At 42.9% G+C, this 19,149-nt stretch overlaps 1 protein-coding gene across 2 annotated transcripts in view; it reads right to left on the bottom strand.

The window, feature by feature from the left end:
• LOC126457494 (fibronectin type-III domain-containing protein 3A) overlaps nt 1–18,576 on the bottom strand; it is a 332,842-nt gene extending 314,266 nt beyond the window's left edge. Inside the window, exon 1 of one of the 2 annotated variants that reach the window (XM_050093797.1) lies at nt 18,388–18,576. The gene's annotated coding sequence lies outside the window, so the exon portion shown is untranslated. Of the gene's footprint in view, nt 1–15,444; nt 15,533–18,387 lie in introns of those variants that run through there. The other variant, XM_050093798.1, reaches the window with a different exon arrangement.
• Between the last annotated feature and the right edge of the window lie 573 nt (nt 18,577–19,149).

Raw genomic sequence — 19,149 nt, 5'->3', positions numbered from 1 at the left:
AGCGGACAAGCCGCCTGGCGTGACGTCACAAGTTCGTTGCGGGGGACCCGTATTTCTCGAGAGTCCCGGTGTTTTCTATAACTGCCACGGTAGGTCACGAGCAATAATATTGTGGTCGGGTAATACAGAGCTGCGACAAAACTCAAACGTTGACATACAGACGTATACAAAGTCGTGTTACGTACCAGATGAGGTACCCGCTGCGAAGTAGCCAACGTAACCTGCAGCAACTGTCGACGTCGACTCTGCTATAGGCGGCCTATCGCACACGTTGAGGCAAACACTGGGCTACTTCCCAATCCTCGCCCCAGGGGAGAGGCAACTACATGAGAGGTCCAGTGAAGACTGGTTTCGATGCGGTTTTCCGTGATATGGCGTGAACCTGACGCTCCAAGAGAGCCTGTTAATATTCGTCCTGGTTCACGTCTTGAGCAAGACAATTCATATCTTTGTCAACCACGCAGGATTTTGAATGTTATTTTGTGGTGACACACACAATGATCATTTCAGCAACGGTCTTTGAAGACAGAGAGCAAGCAAGAGGTCAATATAGTATGGCAGCCCTGTGCCAAAACATTGGCACTCAGTCTAGAGGTTGTAATTCTAGTCCTTACGCGACACAGCCAAGAGATTGTGGCTTGTGCCGAGGCATAAATTCTTCTCACTCCGTTTGCGAATGGAATAGGAAAATATAACACGAAGTGGTCTCTTCAGTGTACTATACACATTGGTCTGCGTCGAATGGCTATAGTAGCACATCTGGTGTGAGGCAGTACCACGATCCTGAAAGGCACGACGGGAATCGCAACAGTTTGCAGAGTAACACTGTAAAACTCGTAAAACAAGTAAGGAAAGCTGGCTGTTCAGAAACAACGGGCTGAAGTAAAGAAAATTATCCGTACACGTTTGCAGAAGGTTCATGGATTATGAGGCAGTTCTTCATCGTTCTAGGGTCCTAACTACTAGACGTTTCCTAAATACAATCTCCTCGAAGAGTGCATGTGTTCACGGCTTCAGAACAACGGACGAGCATTCTCCACCTACTCGACAATATTGTTTGCTGAAAATACTTTTACGAAAAGTGTTTCTAGTACAGATACTACATTGGATGGAATGACTTCTGGCTCTACAGCTCAGGAAAAGAAAATTCCGGAAGTTCATGAAACAATTCTACCGAAGTCCTGTTCTTTGCGGTACAATAAACCATAGCTCTTCGCTTAATCTAAGTTTTTACGTGCTAGGCTAAGTTGTGATGTTACAACCACTGATAAGACTTTTTTCAATTTAAATCTAAAAGAGAAAGAGAGCCAATTATCTCATTTAAAGTGGGAATTGCGTTAAAGTCCCCGTACGTTATTCTATAGTGTATGGCAACTGTTACAGATACGTAACATTTACTTCGGATGTTTCAGCACAATTATCTGTATGCCGAGTGATGCATTCGGAACAGGCCAAATATTAAATCGGCACAGGACGGCCCCATGAATGTTCTCCGACTGAGGAACCATTATAATTAATAACGTGTTTGGCTGAAGTAACTAACTCCTTCTCACTTTCGTGTAACCTTTACTCGGGTTAATAGAGAACAGGCAGAGATATCTAAATTCACGTTGGAATTAGCCTCATCGTTCTCACACAAACAGAAAAACGAAAACAAGACTGTCGCCAAAATTTCGCAACGCTTAGTGAGAGTTTCACTCCTCATTCCGCAGCCCAAGAAAACCAAACAACTCCTTGCACACTCTTAGCAAAAGCAGATGCCATGCTCAGATTCACCGGAAGTATGCTGAGGTAGATGTAGTTCATCTACGAAAAACATGACATGGACACCACGCATTCGGCCGAAAATTGCTCGTCTGTTTGGTACTAGTACCAGGGATTAATAGAAGATATCGAGGAGATCCGTCAAAGAGCTCAGAGTTTCGACACAGGTTTGCTTAATACACGTGAGTGCGTTATGAATATGCTCATCGAATTCCAGTGGCAGGCGCCTCACGAGTGATGTTTTAAGTTACAGTTACGAGTATGATCGTTCTGAGAACAGTCAAGCAACCTATTAGTTTCTCTCCTATACATGTCGCGAATGAATGTAAAAATTTCAGCTTACGTACAGCCGTTCTTCCTGCAAACCAATCGCGAATTAATCAGGAATGGGGGCAGCGGGGAATCGCAACTGTACCTGAATTACCCTTCGCCACATACCGTACAGCCGTCATAACGGGGCATGTTTCCCATCGTGGTTGGTGCACGTTCAGAAACGAGCTGCAACATCAAACGGAACGTGCTTCTCACTGTGATTTGCCATAGCAGCACTCTCCCGTGCGTAAAATTGCGAAGTTAGGTCTACTAAAACGCTCATATACTACTCCCTTGTCCATATGCTAGCCATGTTATTCTGTGTGTAGTACACACAAAGAAAAAATTCAAGATTCATGAACACTTGACAAGACAAAAAGAAAAGTCTCGTGCCACTCAGTAACATCAGCTTTTAAAACTTCGATCACGAAAAATGCGATACAGACAGACGACAGTCTTCCAAATAACGTAAAAATATTTCACCATTGTCATTTTAGTAAAACCTTAAGGGCTTTCTTATTAGACCTCAGCAGCAGAATTTTAGAATATATGATGTAAAAAAGACTTGAAACATGAAAGAGTAAAATTTCCTGTTGCATATAATTCGTTCTCTTTTGTACATAAAGAAGAGAAAAGGTCATTTATTTATTGTTTATTGTAATGTTATTTACAAATATTTTGTACTGTAAGAGAGAGAGACAGAGAGAGACACAGACAGAAAGAAAGAGACAGAAAGAAAGAGACAGAAAGAAAGAGACAGAAAGAAAGAGACAGAAAGAAAGAGACAGAAAGAAAGAGACAGAAAGAAAGAGACAGAAAGAAAGAGACAGAAAGAAAGAGACAGAAAGAAAGAGACAGAAAGAAAGAGACAGAAAGAAAGAGACAGAAAGAAAGAGACAGAAAGAAAGAGACAGAAAGAAAGAGACAGAAAGAAAGAGACAGAAAGAAAGAGACAGAAAGAAAGAGACAGAAAGAAAGAGACAGAAAGAAAGAGACAGAAAGAAAGAGACAGAAAGAAAGAGACAGAAAGAAAGAGACAGAAAGAAAGAGACAGAAAGAAAGAGACAGAAAGAAAGAGACAGAAAGAAAGAGACAGAAAGAAAGAGACAGAAAGAAAGAGACAGAAAGAAAGAGACAGAAAGAAAGAGACAGAAAGAAAGAGACAGAAAGAAAGAGACAGAAAGAAAGAGACAGAAAGAAAGAGACAGAAAGAAAGAGACAGAAAGAAAGAGACAGAAGGAAGAGACAGAAGGAAGAGACAGAAAGAAAGAGACAGAAAGAAAGAGACAGAAAGAAAGAGACAGAAAGAAAGAGACAGAAAGAAAGAGACAGAAAGAAAGAGACAGAAAGAAAGAGACAGAAAGAAAGAGACAGAAAGAAAGAGACAGAAAGAAAGAGACAGAAAGAGAGAGACAGAAAGAGAGAGTGTTAGTATACATAAATATTTATACATGACTGACGTATTCCATAATTCTAAAAATATTTTGGGTTAGTAAATAAATAAAAACTGAAGTGACAGAGAGCAGTGTTGCAATTCATTGGTCCGTGACCCCTGGCACGTTCACAAAATCGAACAAACTCATTTCTAATATTACAGAACATACTGCTATCAAAATATTGAAGTAAGAGATTTTTTTTGAAAACGAAAGTGAAAAAAACAGTACTACGCAGGTTGCGAACTGGCACGCTTTCGAACCAGAATCCGCACCTCTGTCTACTACACTACAACAGCCGAAGTCTGCCTTTTATCTTACTGTGTTCTAAACACTTAAACAACCGATATGTCAGTAACTGAAAAATTATAATAAATCTTATATATAAGAAACTATGTCTCGATTGCGGTAATGAAACCAACCTTTACCTAGACCTTTTATGTATAGGCCATGCCCTCTTAGATTATAGATTCAGGTATATCTTCTGAAGAATGCTCAATTATTTAGGCTGAAACCTAGGTAAAGGTTGATTTCTTTACCGTAATCGAGGCTGATGGTTTCTTATATATTAGGTTATCATGATTGCTGACTTGGCTGCAATGTTGAAACTATGTAATAAATCTTACAAAAAATGATGCGTTTTTGATAAATCTAAAATGCGCCAGTGCCTTGAAATGGCGTTCTTCCATAGCTCGCCAGTTATAGTATGCAAAAGCACCAAATACAAGAAGGCTAACCGACAATGTGTCGTCTCCCATAATTAAATTATTGAAAATCTTATCAAAAACGACGCGATTTAGAGAGATTATCGAAGTGTCAGTGCTTTGAAATTGCATATATTCACAGTACGGGAGTTATAGAATTCATTAAATGCTGGCTTCAACTGCGAACGTCAAAACCCTGTTTTATATTATCTCATATAGTCTGCTCTTTACGTGAAAGCGGCCTTGCATTTCACTGTCCACGTTCCTCTCCACGAAGTAAAAATCTGGCATGTCAGATTCTACATTTTACGCGTTTGAATTCTTCGCAACGTGAAATTCCACGATCGAATGTTACAAAAAAAAGTCTATCAGTTCCACTTCCACGTTCGCTCTCACGTGCCGAGTGAGGGCGGCATAAGGTGGTTTGCGGAGTACTGCTGTAGAGTCGGCATACGTTAGATGCAACAAGACCGTAATTCAGAATAGGATACTATTATGGTCAATTTTGAAAGAACCGTCCCATTTGGGATATCGAAGTAATATTTCTCATTCCCAGCCAACATGTCGGGCGAGCTCCGCTGAGGGAAGGAGACCACTTCCCAAAGGGGGTGGTCTATGTGCTCCTCAGTGGTCGTGATGTTTGAACATGTCCTGTGTCTAGAGTGGCTCTGGTGATGGCGGGACATTACAGGGTAACAAAATTACGCCGCATCACGGGCGAGTACCGTCCGGAAGGAGAGCGCACTAGTGGAGTGGGGGCAGCGCCATGCCGGGCCGCTAGGGCGGGCCCCTCCCTGCCGATCGATACCCGCAGGCAGTGCAGCGCCATTCAGGCCGGCGGAGCGACCACTACGGCTCGTAATTGCCGCGCCACGCGCCCTCCTCAAATACACACGCCTTTCTGACGGCTGTGCAATTGCCGCAGTGTTTCGCGCCAAACCTAACTTGCGCTCTTCCCACTTATACTGAGACACTGGATCAGGAAGACAGGTGACTGCAGTATTTGTTGACTTCCAAAAAACTTAACTCAGTACCACACAAACGCTTATTAAAGGAAGTATCACCGTATGTGGTATCAACCGAAGTTTGTGACTAGGTTAACGATTTCCTAGTAGGACTGGCACAGCATCTTGTTTTAGGTGGAGAGTCATCGGCGGATGTAGAAGTCACTGCAGCCATCCCTCCGGAAAGTGTGCTGGGTCCCTTGCTGTCCATGTTGCGTGTTAATTACCCGAGACACAATAATAATAGTAGCCTCAGAGTTTTTGCCGATGCTGCAGTTATTTATAACGAAGTACTGTCTGAAAAAAATCTGCACGGATATTCGGTCTGATCTTGATGAGATTTTGAAGTGGTAAAAGATTTGTAACTTGATTTAAACGTTCATAAATGTAAAACTGTGCTCTTAGCAAACTTCAAGAAGTAATATCCTGTGACTACAAGAACAGTGATTCACAATCACCTTGATGTTTGGATATGATTGGTTGGTTGGTTGTTTTGGGGAAGGAGACCAGACAGCGCGGTCATCGGTCTCATCGGATTAGGGAAGGACAGGGAAGGAAGTCGGCCGTGCCCTTTGAAAGGAACCATCCCGGCATTTGCCTGGAGCGATTTAGGGAAATCACGGAAAACCTAAATCAGGATGGCCGGACGCGGGATTGAACCGTCGTCCTCCCGAATGCGAGTTTGGATATGAAACTGAATGATCAAATTCAGCAAGTGGCAGAATTCAGTTGATTGCTAGCAAAACAAAGTTCCGCGTTCTGAACCTAATGGGCCAATCGGGGCCAACCGATCGTCACATCAGCCTCCGCGAATAACGTCATCCAGATGTGATATGCAGAGGCGTGGGTTCAGAACGTCGCTCTTCTGGCCGTTGTCGGCTTTCGTGACCTAGAAGCCACAACTTCTCATTCAAGAACCTCCCCAGCTGGTCTCACAAGGCTAGTGCAGGCCTGTCCTGTCCTGTCCTCTCCCACCCTCCGTTGCCCCCCCCCCCCTTCAAAGAGGGGCTCTAAGCACTACGGGATTAACATCTGAGGTCATCAGTCCCCTAGCCTTAGAACCACTTAAACCTTAGTAAACCTAAGGACATCACACACATCCATGCCCGAGGCAGGATTCGAACCTGCGACCGTAGCAGCAGCGCGGTTCCGGACTGAAGCACCTAGAACCACTCGGCCGCAGCGGCCGGCGTCCCCCCCCCCTTTCCGAGGAAAAATTTGGCACTACCGTTAAGCGAACTAAGGTACTCCACATAGCGTACCTTGACGACTGAGCTACGGAGGCGAGCGGTTCATTAGGACGACACTAGGAAAACTCAGTCAACCTGCTAAGGAGATTGCTCACTATACCCTCCAGTGAGCCATCCTATAGTCGAGTCGGCGTACGTTGATCCCTGACATTTGGCAGTGCCGTTACCATATTTCAACTATGGAGCTCAAACGGCTGCAGCTGAAAACAGAAGTCATCTGTAGAACTCCAGCAGCAACGTTGAAGCGATGCCACAGAGACGTTTACAAAATCGAGTAACGTGATTGGTTGCAGAAGACGAGCGAAGATGCTGTGCCCAGCCCACTGCAATTGTCAGGGATCATCTTACAGCGACTCAACGTAGGATACTGCTCAAATGTTTGGGACCACATCAAATAGCAATACAGATATTGGAAGTATACGAAAAAGGACAGGATGAATGGACACAGGCTTTTCCGAGCTACGGAAACTGGTCGAAAGCACACTTACAAAGTTTCAAGAACGAGTATTAAGTGAGGAACATAGAACAGATCCCTATGTGTCGGTACTGTAGGGACAGGAAGACAAGGTTAGGTTAATTATTGCAGACAGGAATTTATGCGTTCTTCTGCCTACGCTCTATAGGCGAATGAGACAGCGTAGTAGTTTACTATATGTTACAATGGGAGATAACCTCAGGATAAAACATAAAAGTGGTTTGATGGATATGGACGCACATATTGTTCGGCAACGGCTTTTTTCATATTCTGCACGTTTACGATTTCGACTGTTCAAGCAAGCGGACGCGTAACAAGACCAAGTAGGTTATTTTTATTACTGGACTGGTACTTCAAAATATCCAGAAAAGTTCTTTCAATCATTGGCGTGGTGGTACCTTGACAGTCAGAAGAAACTTCAACGAACTGCAGTTTGCTGACGTCATTAGCCTCCCTATCTATAATGAGTATGAACTAAAGCTTCTTTTAAAGAATGAAGACACGCAACACTACGGACTAAATATTAGTATGAGGAAATCTAAGCTTGAAAATCGGCCAAAGACTTCGAATGGAACCCACTGGCCAACCCGAGAACCTGGACATGCTCAATACGTCTCTAAATCGATGTTCAACCATCTATGGCGTTTGCCCACAAACATTAACCCTGACTTGTCTCTCCATAGATACTACTGGACTTTCACACATTTCCTAGTCATGTCTCCTCCACTAGCAATCATGTATTTTAACATTAGTGAGACAAGCTACAAAGAAATAAATTAAAGGGAGTGAATACTGAAAATATACCAAGAAAGCCAGGCGGTTGTCGTACACAGAGGTGTAGCATAAGATTCAGGTTAGCAGAATTTCACCACTAAAGCACAAATTTGCGATGATGCAGACCATTTCTTTTCTATAGGTTGTACATGTTCAAAAATGGATCAAATGGCTCTGAGCAGTATGGGACTTAATTTCTGAGGTCATCACTCCCTTAGAACTACTTAAACCTAACTAACCTAAAGACATCACACACATCCATGCCCGAGGCAGGATTCGAACCTGCGACCGTAGCGGTCGCGCGGTTTCAGACTGTAGCACCTAGAACCGCTCGGTCACCCCGGCCGGCTGTACATGTTCGCAGCGAGCGATCTATCACTGGTGAAAAGGAAAACCTTCTGCAGCCAAGATAGCTTGGTATTTTATTTTACAATGACCAGTTTCGACAGACTCTTCTGTCAACAACGGATCTTCGGAAAATTCTTATTAACATGCATACATGCTGCCACTACAACACCACTTTCCACGCCCAAGAAACGATATCACGTTGGCTTGTCATACACACAAAAAGAACACTGGATGCTCAGGAGTGGATGTGCACACACAGAAAGAGCATTGGCCCACGCACATAACATTTCTGTGCCTGTGGTCCATTCCTGGAGTCCTGAATGCACTTTCTATTAGTACACATCCACTCCTCGGCACACAGTTGTTGCAATTATATTTTATATGTTGTTTATATGTGTTTCACAAGCCATCGTGATGTTTCCTGCGAGTGGAAGCGTTCTCATTGAAGTGGTAGCATGTAAGCACGTTAATAAGAGCTTCCCGAAAATCTGATTCTGACAAAAAGATCCTGTCGCAACCGGTCATTGTCAAATAAGAGAAGCCGGCCGCTGTGGCCGAGCGGTTCTAGGCGCTTCAGTCCGGAACGACGCGGATGCTACGGTCGCAGGTTCGAATCCTGCCTCGGGCATGGATGTGTGTGATGTCCTTAGGTTAGTTAGGTTTAAGTAGTTCTAAGTTCTAGGGGACTTATGACCTTAGAAGTTGTCCCATAGTGCTCAGAGCCATTTGAACCATTTTGATATTGGCTGCAGAAGATTTTCCTATTCACTTTATTTTTCAAAACATTGTGAAATAAATAGACAAAAGTGTTCCAGGTGTTGGAAGGGGAGACATTTTAACAGTGGAACGGGACGTTGGATAAAATGGCAAAGCTGTACGACACTTATCTTTTCACTAATGCTTCGCACATCAAACGCATGTGATAACTCTGTGTCCTTCATAAAACATGCTGCAGTTATGTAACTGAAACGGACCTTTGCGTTATAAACAACGAGCAACGGTAAACCATTTCCTCACGTTGAGTCAAATTTTCCGTTTGATGGTCAGAATTCTTTGCATTGCCACTCAATATGGATAAATCGTCATATATATTCTCGCCTTCACTACCTAAAGACTTACACGCTAATACCACTCAGGTGCATGGGATCCAAATGAGATTCAACAACTGGGCGGTACCGAGTATTAAGTATAACAGAGAAGCGCGGGGGGGATTGACGGAAATGTTAAAACCTCAGCTAGAAGGCATTTAATGACAGAAGTTAAAGTCACGAGAAAAACTACAAGTATAATGCCAAGAATAGACTGTCAGAATGGAGCCTTCTAATATTTCTAGGTCTATATACATGGCTCTTGCGGTGTGCTGCCCACATGTCCCTCCACATCCGTATCCAGTGACGCCTGTGGACTGGGGATGACACGTCGGCCAGTCGGTACCGTTGGGCCCACATGGCCTGTGCGGGAGGAGGCTCTTACAGGGGCTGGGAATAATAATGAATAAGGAAATTGACAATACTATTAAGGATTACCTGCAGCCAACAGAGAAAGGCGTTGATGGAGAAACTGAATTGATATGCAACAGATATCACAATCATACATATCAATCACAGCTACAGATGAGAATGAAACTGAAGAAGCGTATAACATTAATGAACTCATAAGATATTCAAAAGAGACGAGAATTTAATCGTAAAGTGGGGTTGGAGTATATTCTTCGGTGAAGGTGAGGAACAGCAAATAACGATGTTTGGTTTCGGTAAATGAAATGACAAGGGAGGAATATTCTGTGCTGGACACGAGTTAGTGGACGGGAATACATTTTCTGGGGACTCTTCGAGGACGAAACATGTGTGGATGATACCGCGATATGAAAGAAGTATCCGACTGACTACATTTTGGTACAACAAACATTTAGGAATCAAAATAATGCCTGCCACAGCTATGAAGGTCCCGAGATTAACAATGAACATATTCCACTAATAATGAATTGCCAGCTGAAATTCAAAGCCGAAAGCTCCACTAGCTTGGAGAAACTTTTAACAAAATAAATCTTACCACTTCAAAAACGCAATTTTACTACTCTAGAAGTAGCAGAGATAAACAAGTAAAATACAAAAATGGCTAGTAGCAATCATTACATAGGTAAGCGGACCTCCTACAAAAACAGACAGCTGCTAAAATCCTAAAATAAAAACCACAAGAGCAGAAAGTGAAGCACGGCTTTTTGTGGGTGTAAAACATGGACAATGGAGAAAGACTAAAATGAAATTATTAGAAGCCTATGAAATGTGGTGTTACAGGAGACTGTTAAAGATAATATGGTTTGCTTGATTAAGAAAAAAAGAATTCAACAAGAAAAACAAGGCTAATGAATACAATGAAGCCAACAGTGAGAAAGACTCTACATATTTTACGATTCGAGTTTTTACTTGGAGGGAAAGTGGAAGGAAAGATGCGCAGATAAAAGGCGAATCGCTGTTGATTACGGTGCAGAAGTTATGTTGAAAAGAACAGCATACCTGTCACATGACACGAACTGATATCTGAACTAATTAACCCAATAGTTGACAGCCGATAAAACAAGAATCAATATAACATTTTTAATTAATTAATCTTACAGACTCGTACATGGTGCTGTAGCTGAAACTTGGATAAAACACGTAGAGATAAGTACTTCCGGCATTTCCGAGACCGTAAAAATGAGTGTCGAATGAAATGTGAATTAAGAAAAGGTAGCCAAAATGAGAAAATGTTAGCACACAAAATGCATTAAGAACGCCAGCACCCTGTACCCTACGTGTCACCGCAAACACAATGTGGTTGTCTTCTGTAATTCACTGCACCAAATTACACGTTCGCGTGTTGAGGTACAAGGAATTATGGTGAGACGGTGAGACTGTCAGAGTATTTTGTGCGTTTATGTGCCTGCCGGAGTAGCCGAGCGGTTCTAGGCGCTACAGTCTGGAACCGCGCGACCGCTACCGTCGCAGGTTCGAATCCTGCCTAGGGCATGGATGTGTGTGATGTTAGGTTAGTTAGGTTTAAGTAGTTCTAAGTTCTAGGGGACTGATGACCTCAGATGTTAAGTCCCATAGTGCTCAGAGCCATTTGAACCATTTGCGTTTATGTTTCCTTAATTACTGCGTCCAATACGTACACACTACGTCATAATGCGAGTTAAATGTAAACAAACAAAAATAACGTGATGTGGCACTAGGTCACCTTATTGCATCAGTTGAGATATTAACTAACCGTTAACGAGCGATGTAGGTATTCCCTACACCCTCAGTTGTGAATCAGAAACGACATGAACATGTTAACGGCGAGATGGAGCGCGCCCGCACGGCACCACCTCCATACAGGTCTGTGTCAGCGCAGTTCCTATCTGTCGTACAGCCTCGCGAAAGACAAAGCCCCAGTGTGTGAGGCTGGCTACCATAATAAGCCGGCCGCCCCCACAGCTCTGTCGCCGCGGGCGCCATCCATCGCGAAGGGGAGCGCCCTTCGAACATCACCACGGGAGGGAGACGACTCCACCACACCACGTCGTAATTTTACTCTGCCAGCACTCTCTAAAACACGAATACTTGGGAATTTTCTAAACGTCAACCTTGTAGAGTTCGGCGTATAATTTACATTGGTAACAGTTCGAAATTATTTTACTGCCAACTGTTTTGTTATCACTTGTTCAATAGTTCGCTGTTTCAGTTTGTTTATGCTGTTACTTGGTTTAAAATCAATTGAAAACTCAGTAAATACAGACACACTGCAATATAAAGACAATTCCTTTTTGACGTTGTTACCAAAAGTCCTTAAAAACCCGATTTGCTTCATTTTTATATATACTCTAATGAAAATTCAGACGGACATAAGCTATAACAAAAAAACACGCACACAGCGTACAGGTTTTCTTTCAAAATCGACAGCGAGAAAGAAAATGCTGCGCCGTGAAGATGTGCGGTTTCATTTTCTTTCTTCCAGTCAGTCTCAGCTACAGTAGCAGGGCATGTATACCATTAGACATTCTTTCTCCCATATATCTTGTTTCTCCGTACATACAGACAACAGGAAAGGTGACTTTACGGCTTCGCACATTAAAACTGTTATTGCAAATATTGTCAACGAAGCACTATCACCACCACCAGTAGCGGGACAGGTATCTCTCATACCCACATACCAATGATCCCAACCGATTTATCGATTAATTTTAAGCGACTCCAGTTCACAATGAAGGTTTCGTTTGCAATAACAACACACAAGGTTCAAGTCAGAGAGGACCGTTAAGAGGACAAGGGGGGGGGGGGGGAGGAGCAACTGGACAGAGGGGGGGGGGGGGAAGGGGGGGAAAGGGGGAGAAGAAGGGCAAAGAGAAGGGGGAAGGAGGAGATCGGCAGACGGAGGTGGCGGTGAGGGGGAGGAGTCTAGGATGAATATGCAATTCCCATACATATTTGGCAACAGCGAAGCATAGTCGGGTTCACTGGTACAGGTATACAGCCATTGATGATTTTTTGTTCGAATATAAAAGAAACACACTAGTAGTTTCGACACTGTTGGCCAAATATTTGTACAGAGACTGTCTTGAATCGCATAACCAGTCAGTTATTAATTGTGCTACAAGGATACACAATTACGACAACGTCAACATGGGGCATTATTTTAAAAAACTAGTAAAGTGGCAAAATTACAGGACTAATAAACAGTTTAAGCATAATCTAGAATATCAAAAGTTTTAAGAATGCTTACCACCATAACGCTCTGCATATTCAAATCCGTAACGCAAATTCATTATTCACACGAGCTGAGAGACTTACATCATGGAAGCCAAGGAACACATGATGCCAACGTCCACGTGTTGTTGAATAACGACCCCCCCCCCCCCTTCCGCCTACTTTTTACAAGCAATAAGCCGTTGTAAAGGGATCTTAAGAGTTGTGTAAAACTAAATTTAGTAGTCCTCCATGCTGTATGCTCAAAAATGAGAAAATGTACAGGAAACACATCGTGTTTAATGTTGTTATAACCTAGTCATACAAACAAACTATATACGCCTTTGAGCATAATTACAAAACTGTTTGACACTACTATTTTGGGCTCCTCAGTAACCTGAACTAGGGTTAATGTAAAGTTCATATAAAAATATTGATTAAGTAATCGCTTAATTAAGCGTTTACTATAAAACAGATGTCACTGGATTTGGATGTACACCAGACGATGAAGAAAATAACAGTACAGAGAATTGTTGGCTATATTTGAGCAGAGGCGACGAAGACTAATCACATTATCTTGGTCTATCTGACAAAATTCGAAATAGGGGAGTACTCCACCCACTGGAGAAACAATAACAATTCTAAGGAAATACTACTACGGAATCTAAGTTGTACGAAAGTTTGCAATTCAACCTATTCGCACATTTAAAGTATTGGAAATACTGTCATTCATCATCAGACGGCTGTTCACAAGATTCACAAAACTGACGATTATGTAAAGTGCATCTTGTGAACAGCCGTCTGATGATCAACTTGTCAGTTCGAAACCGGTTACGGCGCTATTTACTTAAATAAACGGCAGTATTAATAGAGGCTGGTTGCTGTTTTCTTCTTTGAAAGAATCAACCTACATCAAATTGTAACATTTGATGTATTTAATCACACGCTTTGCGGACTTGAGTCGACTGTGCGAGGAGAGCGAATACTACTAATGTAAACACGCGATACCAATAAACTCCGAGAGTGGCATTTCGACGAGGTATCAGTGTGGGAAAGTATGTTATCGTGCTGAGATGAAACAATGTATCTCTAATGAATGTGCCTGAATGCAAACGCTATCATGATAAAAATATTAGAAAAATCAGTGGAGTGGTGATCTGAAATGCATGTTTTGGCGTTTACCAGTAAACAAACAAACAATTTTTTTCTTTGATTATTGCAGTTACTTTGGTATTGTACGAACTATGCCCAACACTTGCGGCGATTTAATCGATGAAATATCCAAAAGGAAAGAAAGCTTTTGTAAGTAAAAGCTACTGTCTCTAACTACAGTATTTTTGTTTTGTATATTACTAGTGGTGTGCAGAGCTAATCTAGTCAACAAGTGCTATAAATAATTCGTATTCGTCATTTACTGTTCTGATTCATACGCGCGAGCGACGATTTGCGGTTTAAGTGCTTCTGAAATATCAGTACGTATGGGGCGTCTCGGAGAACTGCACAGCATCTGAAACGTCATTACCTACTCATCATTGAGTGAAATATCCAGCGTAGCAGCTGACAGCATCAGTGAGATTAATAAAATGATTTAAACAACGGTGGAATCTCTTGCGAAAAACAAGAACAGAAATGTATCATTATAATGAGCTTCAGATATATATATTTAGTGTAGGGACTCAAGAATGTGTGGCTGTAATAAGGAAAAAAAATTATGAGTGTGTCATAACAAGAGACAGCAACAAACTAATCGCGGATTATCATTAGATTCGAATAACCTACTTAGAAATACAAAGATCAAGACTAGCCTGCTACCGACCAACAGTGTAAGGTGCAAACGATGTTACTGCGAACGGTGGGCTCTTCAGCACTTGCATAGGTGGGATGCCCATCAATGACATCGTCCAGAACGACAGTATCGTCAAACCATTACCAGTCAGATATAGAAGAGAGGAGCTAGACCTTCACCAGTGCAGTTAGACGCGGGAAGGTGTGACGCTAATCTTAAATTATGTGAACGAACTTCAATCAGCGGCAACGCTGCACCGTATAATTGTAAACATTATATGCCCCACTGTTTGCACGTCTCACTCAGACTCTCATTCCCCCACTCCAGAAAAAAAAGATTGGAACGACTGCATGGGTACACGTATGGGACTAACAGGAAGTATACTGTACAAAGTATAAAACACAGGAAACTAACAGTGATCTAGAATCCGCCGAAAGTGGTGCTCTTTATTTATAATTCCGTCATAATGACCAGTACGACAGAGAATTTGTGAATATTATGACATGCTATTGGATGGGCAACCATCAATTAATGTAGCAAGATAGAACCTAGAATGAAGACACAGCACTACTCAGAGGCTAAAACAACCAGTGCCACCACACATGTAAACTTACAAGGACAAGAAAAGCGACACTATCCGCGACAGTTGATTCAACTACTGGTGACTAGCAATCACCTTTTTCTGCTTCTCTACACATTCTTTAAATCTTGGAATTTTTATACTTAATACAGAGTCTATCAGATACATGAGCCCGGAGATGCCTGTCTGTTATGCAGAATCACAACTTCTGAATCGCCCAGAGTACATTTTTGTGCATAAATAGTACCTGCGTGACTGTTTTTGTTAGTATGTTGTGTGTGTTAAGAAGTTGACTGTCAGAGCCATACCTTCCTCACGATATGCCACGAGAGATGGAAGCTTTTCGGTCGCACGGCAGGACGCAGAGCGAGACTGGAAGCTGTGACAGCCACGGCAGCAGTTGCTGTTGCTATCCAGCGGGTTGCCACGTACACAGGCTCAACCTTCGGCCTCTCTCCTTCCTTTCGCTCAGCGCTGACACGTCCTGCAACTGCTAGCCTCCATAGAACTGCAGCGCGTTATCATACATTCGCTACCTATTCGAAAGTTGATGAATAACCAACCCGTATGATGTGTTACGGAATCGAAGTTAATCAATGGTGTCCAAGTTCTAATAATGAACTTGGAGACTACACGAAATGGTAAAGCTGGTAGCGGAAATAGTGTATGCGAACAACTATATTGCAATATTCAGTGTTATGGCAACCCAGCTCTGGAATTGTGTCAATAGTGCTTTGAATTACCGTTCGGGTGACGACAAACGATTTATACACCACGAAAGAGATTCCTTTTGGTTTATAGTTCTCCCCCCCCCCCCCCCGTTTCAATCGATAAATGAGACATTGGAGATCTACTTCATCAACTGGTGTGGGACTACACAATCTGCCGTGTTTTTCCAGAAGGAATTATTGTGACATATGACAGGAGTGATCCAGAGAATCTTAACATAACCATACACGAAACGATCTCGCAGGATCGTTAACACCGATCCCTCTCTACATCAATAACACTGAACGTTACTAGCAGTCAGAATTCCACCCATATAAATAATACTTTGACACACATTTAGCTGACTGAAGAAAAGACCGTTGTCAGCAGTTAATGCAATCAGTTCTTTTGCAAATGGCCTGTTCAGTACACGAAAACATTACAATTTGTGGAATTCTGAACAGATAATATCGTTGGACTTCACAACCATTACAGCGTGTTTTTATGTCCGCTTTAAGACGTCACAACATTAATAGAGACTTTCATGCTAGGCGTCAACAAACAAGCATGTAAAAATTCGAAGTTTTTTTAACAGAGATTTTGTGAATGTGTTCCGGTACTATGTACAGCATAGTTACCATGGCTAGTTATACCTAACGCTCGAGGTAGTAAGGGTGTACCCAGACATTAAATAATGTGCAAACTGTTCTCGCTAGGTAGATCTATCAATTCAGCATCAATCTAAAGAAAGCCAGAACATGAAATGGACATTGAATAGTAGCAAGTATATACCTAGATCCAACTATCGCGAAGTATAAAAAAATTATTTCGTCATCCATCATGAAACTCATGGATTGTCGACCTCCTCCCCCTCCCAGAGAGCACGAAAAAACGAATAAAAGATGAGGATAATAGCCTTACGTCCTCGACGAAAGAATGTTACCTTGGAAAGCCTCGACAATGAATTGAAATTACATAATATTTACACCAGTATCAGAACCTATGACATTCTAGCTGCAACGCGGGTGTATGCAGTCATCTTCAAGAGAATACAGAATGTTTACACGTCAATGATGATACATGGATTTTTTCTCAGGATGCACACGTATACAATAAAACTTTATAGTTTTCTGTATCCACCTGACGTTGCAAATACTTTAATATCTGTATTAATTCCTATTTTCTCCGAAACAATGGAGACATGTTTCCGTATTTCTGCTCGAATCTTCTTATAACTGACAAAGACTGACGCCCTACGTATATCACCAATTTTTATTTGCATTTCTACGTCTGTTGATGCTTCAACTGCATTGTAAAGTAGTTCCTTGATGAACTATTATTTATTAAAAAAAACCGCCACCCAGCTCGAAACCCCGAAATCTTGGAGGCGTTGACAGGCCGGTCGGTAGAGTAGCCCGAGCTCTAGGTTAGGTTGGATGATGATAATCTGGTTGAGAGTTGGAGAAGTCGACGAATGCGAATGCGAAGTAACGGTTGTAGTAATAAATCGAACTGTAGCGCAAGTGATTACTTAAGCGCCATATTTAACGCTCTGTATCATATTTTACGTTATAAAAACGAAACATCCGAGGGCAAATTCAGAAAACATGTATTAGATAATGGACAAGCCCCCAACAAGTATCTTTATGTACACATACCTTACACGAACTGAAACGGGGTTTTACTACGCAATTGCTACAAAAACAATGACAAGAGCTCAAGTCACTTATCACCCTTAGAGGTAATGAAGGTAGCAATCACACGCATCCATCTTGGTCTGTCAAAATTGATAAACGTTTACGAACGGTACTGCCCAGGCCTAGGAAGTTTGACATGCGGCGACGCGCCGTCGACACGTGCTCCGCACGCGTGAGAAGCGTAGGCGTCACGCACAGCACAGCGGACGGGCAGTCGGCGTGAGAGGGACATGACATTTGCAAAGACTCACTCCCACGCGCAAACAAGCGTGCCAGGGCAGCCCGGCTCCGATCGCAAACATGTTGCCCGCACATGGCAAAGTGTTATTGTTGCGTGGCATGGCTGCGGCAGCCTTGAGGCGGGCGGGAGCCTTCCTGGGCGTGGCGGGGTTGCAGCCGCCCTGACGTTCTCGGCAACGTGCGCCGCGACAGACCCGGCTACAACATCCGCTGGCCGCCGCCGGACGGGAGATATCGAGGTCGTGTCGCATAACGGTGCCTGGCTCGCTACATGGGACGGGGGGAAATGCTCCTGCTGTGGTTGGCGGCCACATTGCATTACATAACACATACAACTTAAAATCGACAAGTCATTACAGTAACAAAAATACACTGCACCACACCTGCGATGCTGCTCATAACAACGTTACACTTTTATCCAAAGTACGTAATTACTATTTTATCTGTGACACTGAACACACTTGCTTTCTGATTTTTGCTTACACCTTCTTAAAACTGACAAAACCATCACTGACCTACTAAAAACGCACTTCTTACGTACAGCAGAATTTTTGTACTTGAATTTCTACATCTGTGGATTCTCCGACTGCACTGTGAAGTACTTACTTGACGTTTGAAGTAGGCTGCACCGGTAGCACGGCACACACGTAGCTTAACGCACGCTATCTGTCACAGCACTGGTGTCCACGCGTGCGGTAAACAGAAACTTGCACTCGGCGGGGCAAACAGGGGCCTTGCGCTACAAGGTTTTGAGATAATACACGCTGCACAACGGCACACGTCCACACGCCACGAAGCACACGGACTCACTGAGCCTGCTTACGTGTCGCGGATTCGGGGAAAGGCCTGAGAGACTCGCTAGCCAGCCGCAGCGCGGCGCGCGCGTCTGGCCGTCGCGTCGAAGCGAGTCTACTCTAGAAGGTCAGTCACTCGACTATGCTCGAGTCAATGAACGAACGGAACAGAACGGTCCACTCCTATTGTCTGCTTTGCCATTCTCGGCTAGATGTCTTCGTGTTGTGAAGAGAATCCGTTAAAAGTCTTCACTGACTGCATACGTGGCAGACGGGGCGACAAAAGAGATGGCTTCACGACAGCGAATTTCGTTGCGCAGACCGATGTATTGTTGCAAGCAGGAAGAACCATTCTATATTTAGACGGACCGCACTTTGTAGTTGCCTTGCCGTTGCGATTTGCTCATTTGTGTAGTCACAGGGTCGTTTTCTCGGGCGTATTGATGATTGCAGTACTACCATTCTTGTTTGATCAGTATCGTCACGCAATATGGTGTACAATTTATTTGTTTATTTATTTATTTTAAATGGAGGCTGAGGCGATAGACTGTTCTGTAAAGTTACCTCAGGTCTA

Source organism: Schistocerca serialis, chromosome 2, assembly GCF_023864345.2.
Source record: "Schistocerca serialis cubense isolate TAMUIC-IGC-003099 chromosome 2, iqSchSeri2.2, whole genome shotgun sequence".
NCBI classification, from domain to species: Eukaryota; Metazoa; Arthropoda; class Insecta; order Orthoptera; family Acrididae; genus Schistocerca; species Schistocerca serialis.
Note: the sequence above shows the minus strand (reverse complement) of the source record. Positions and strands in the feature narration are given on the sequence as shown.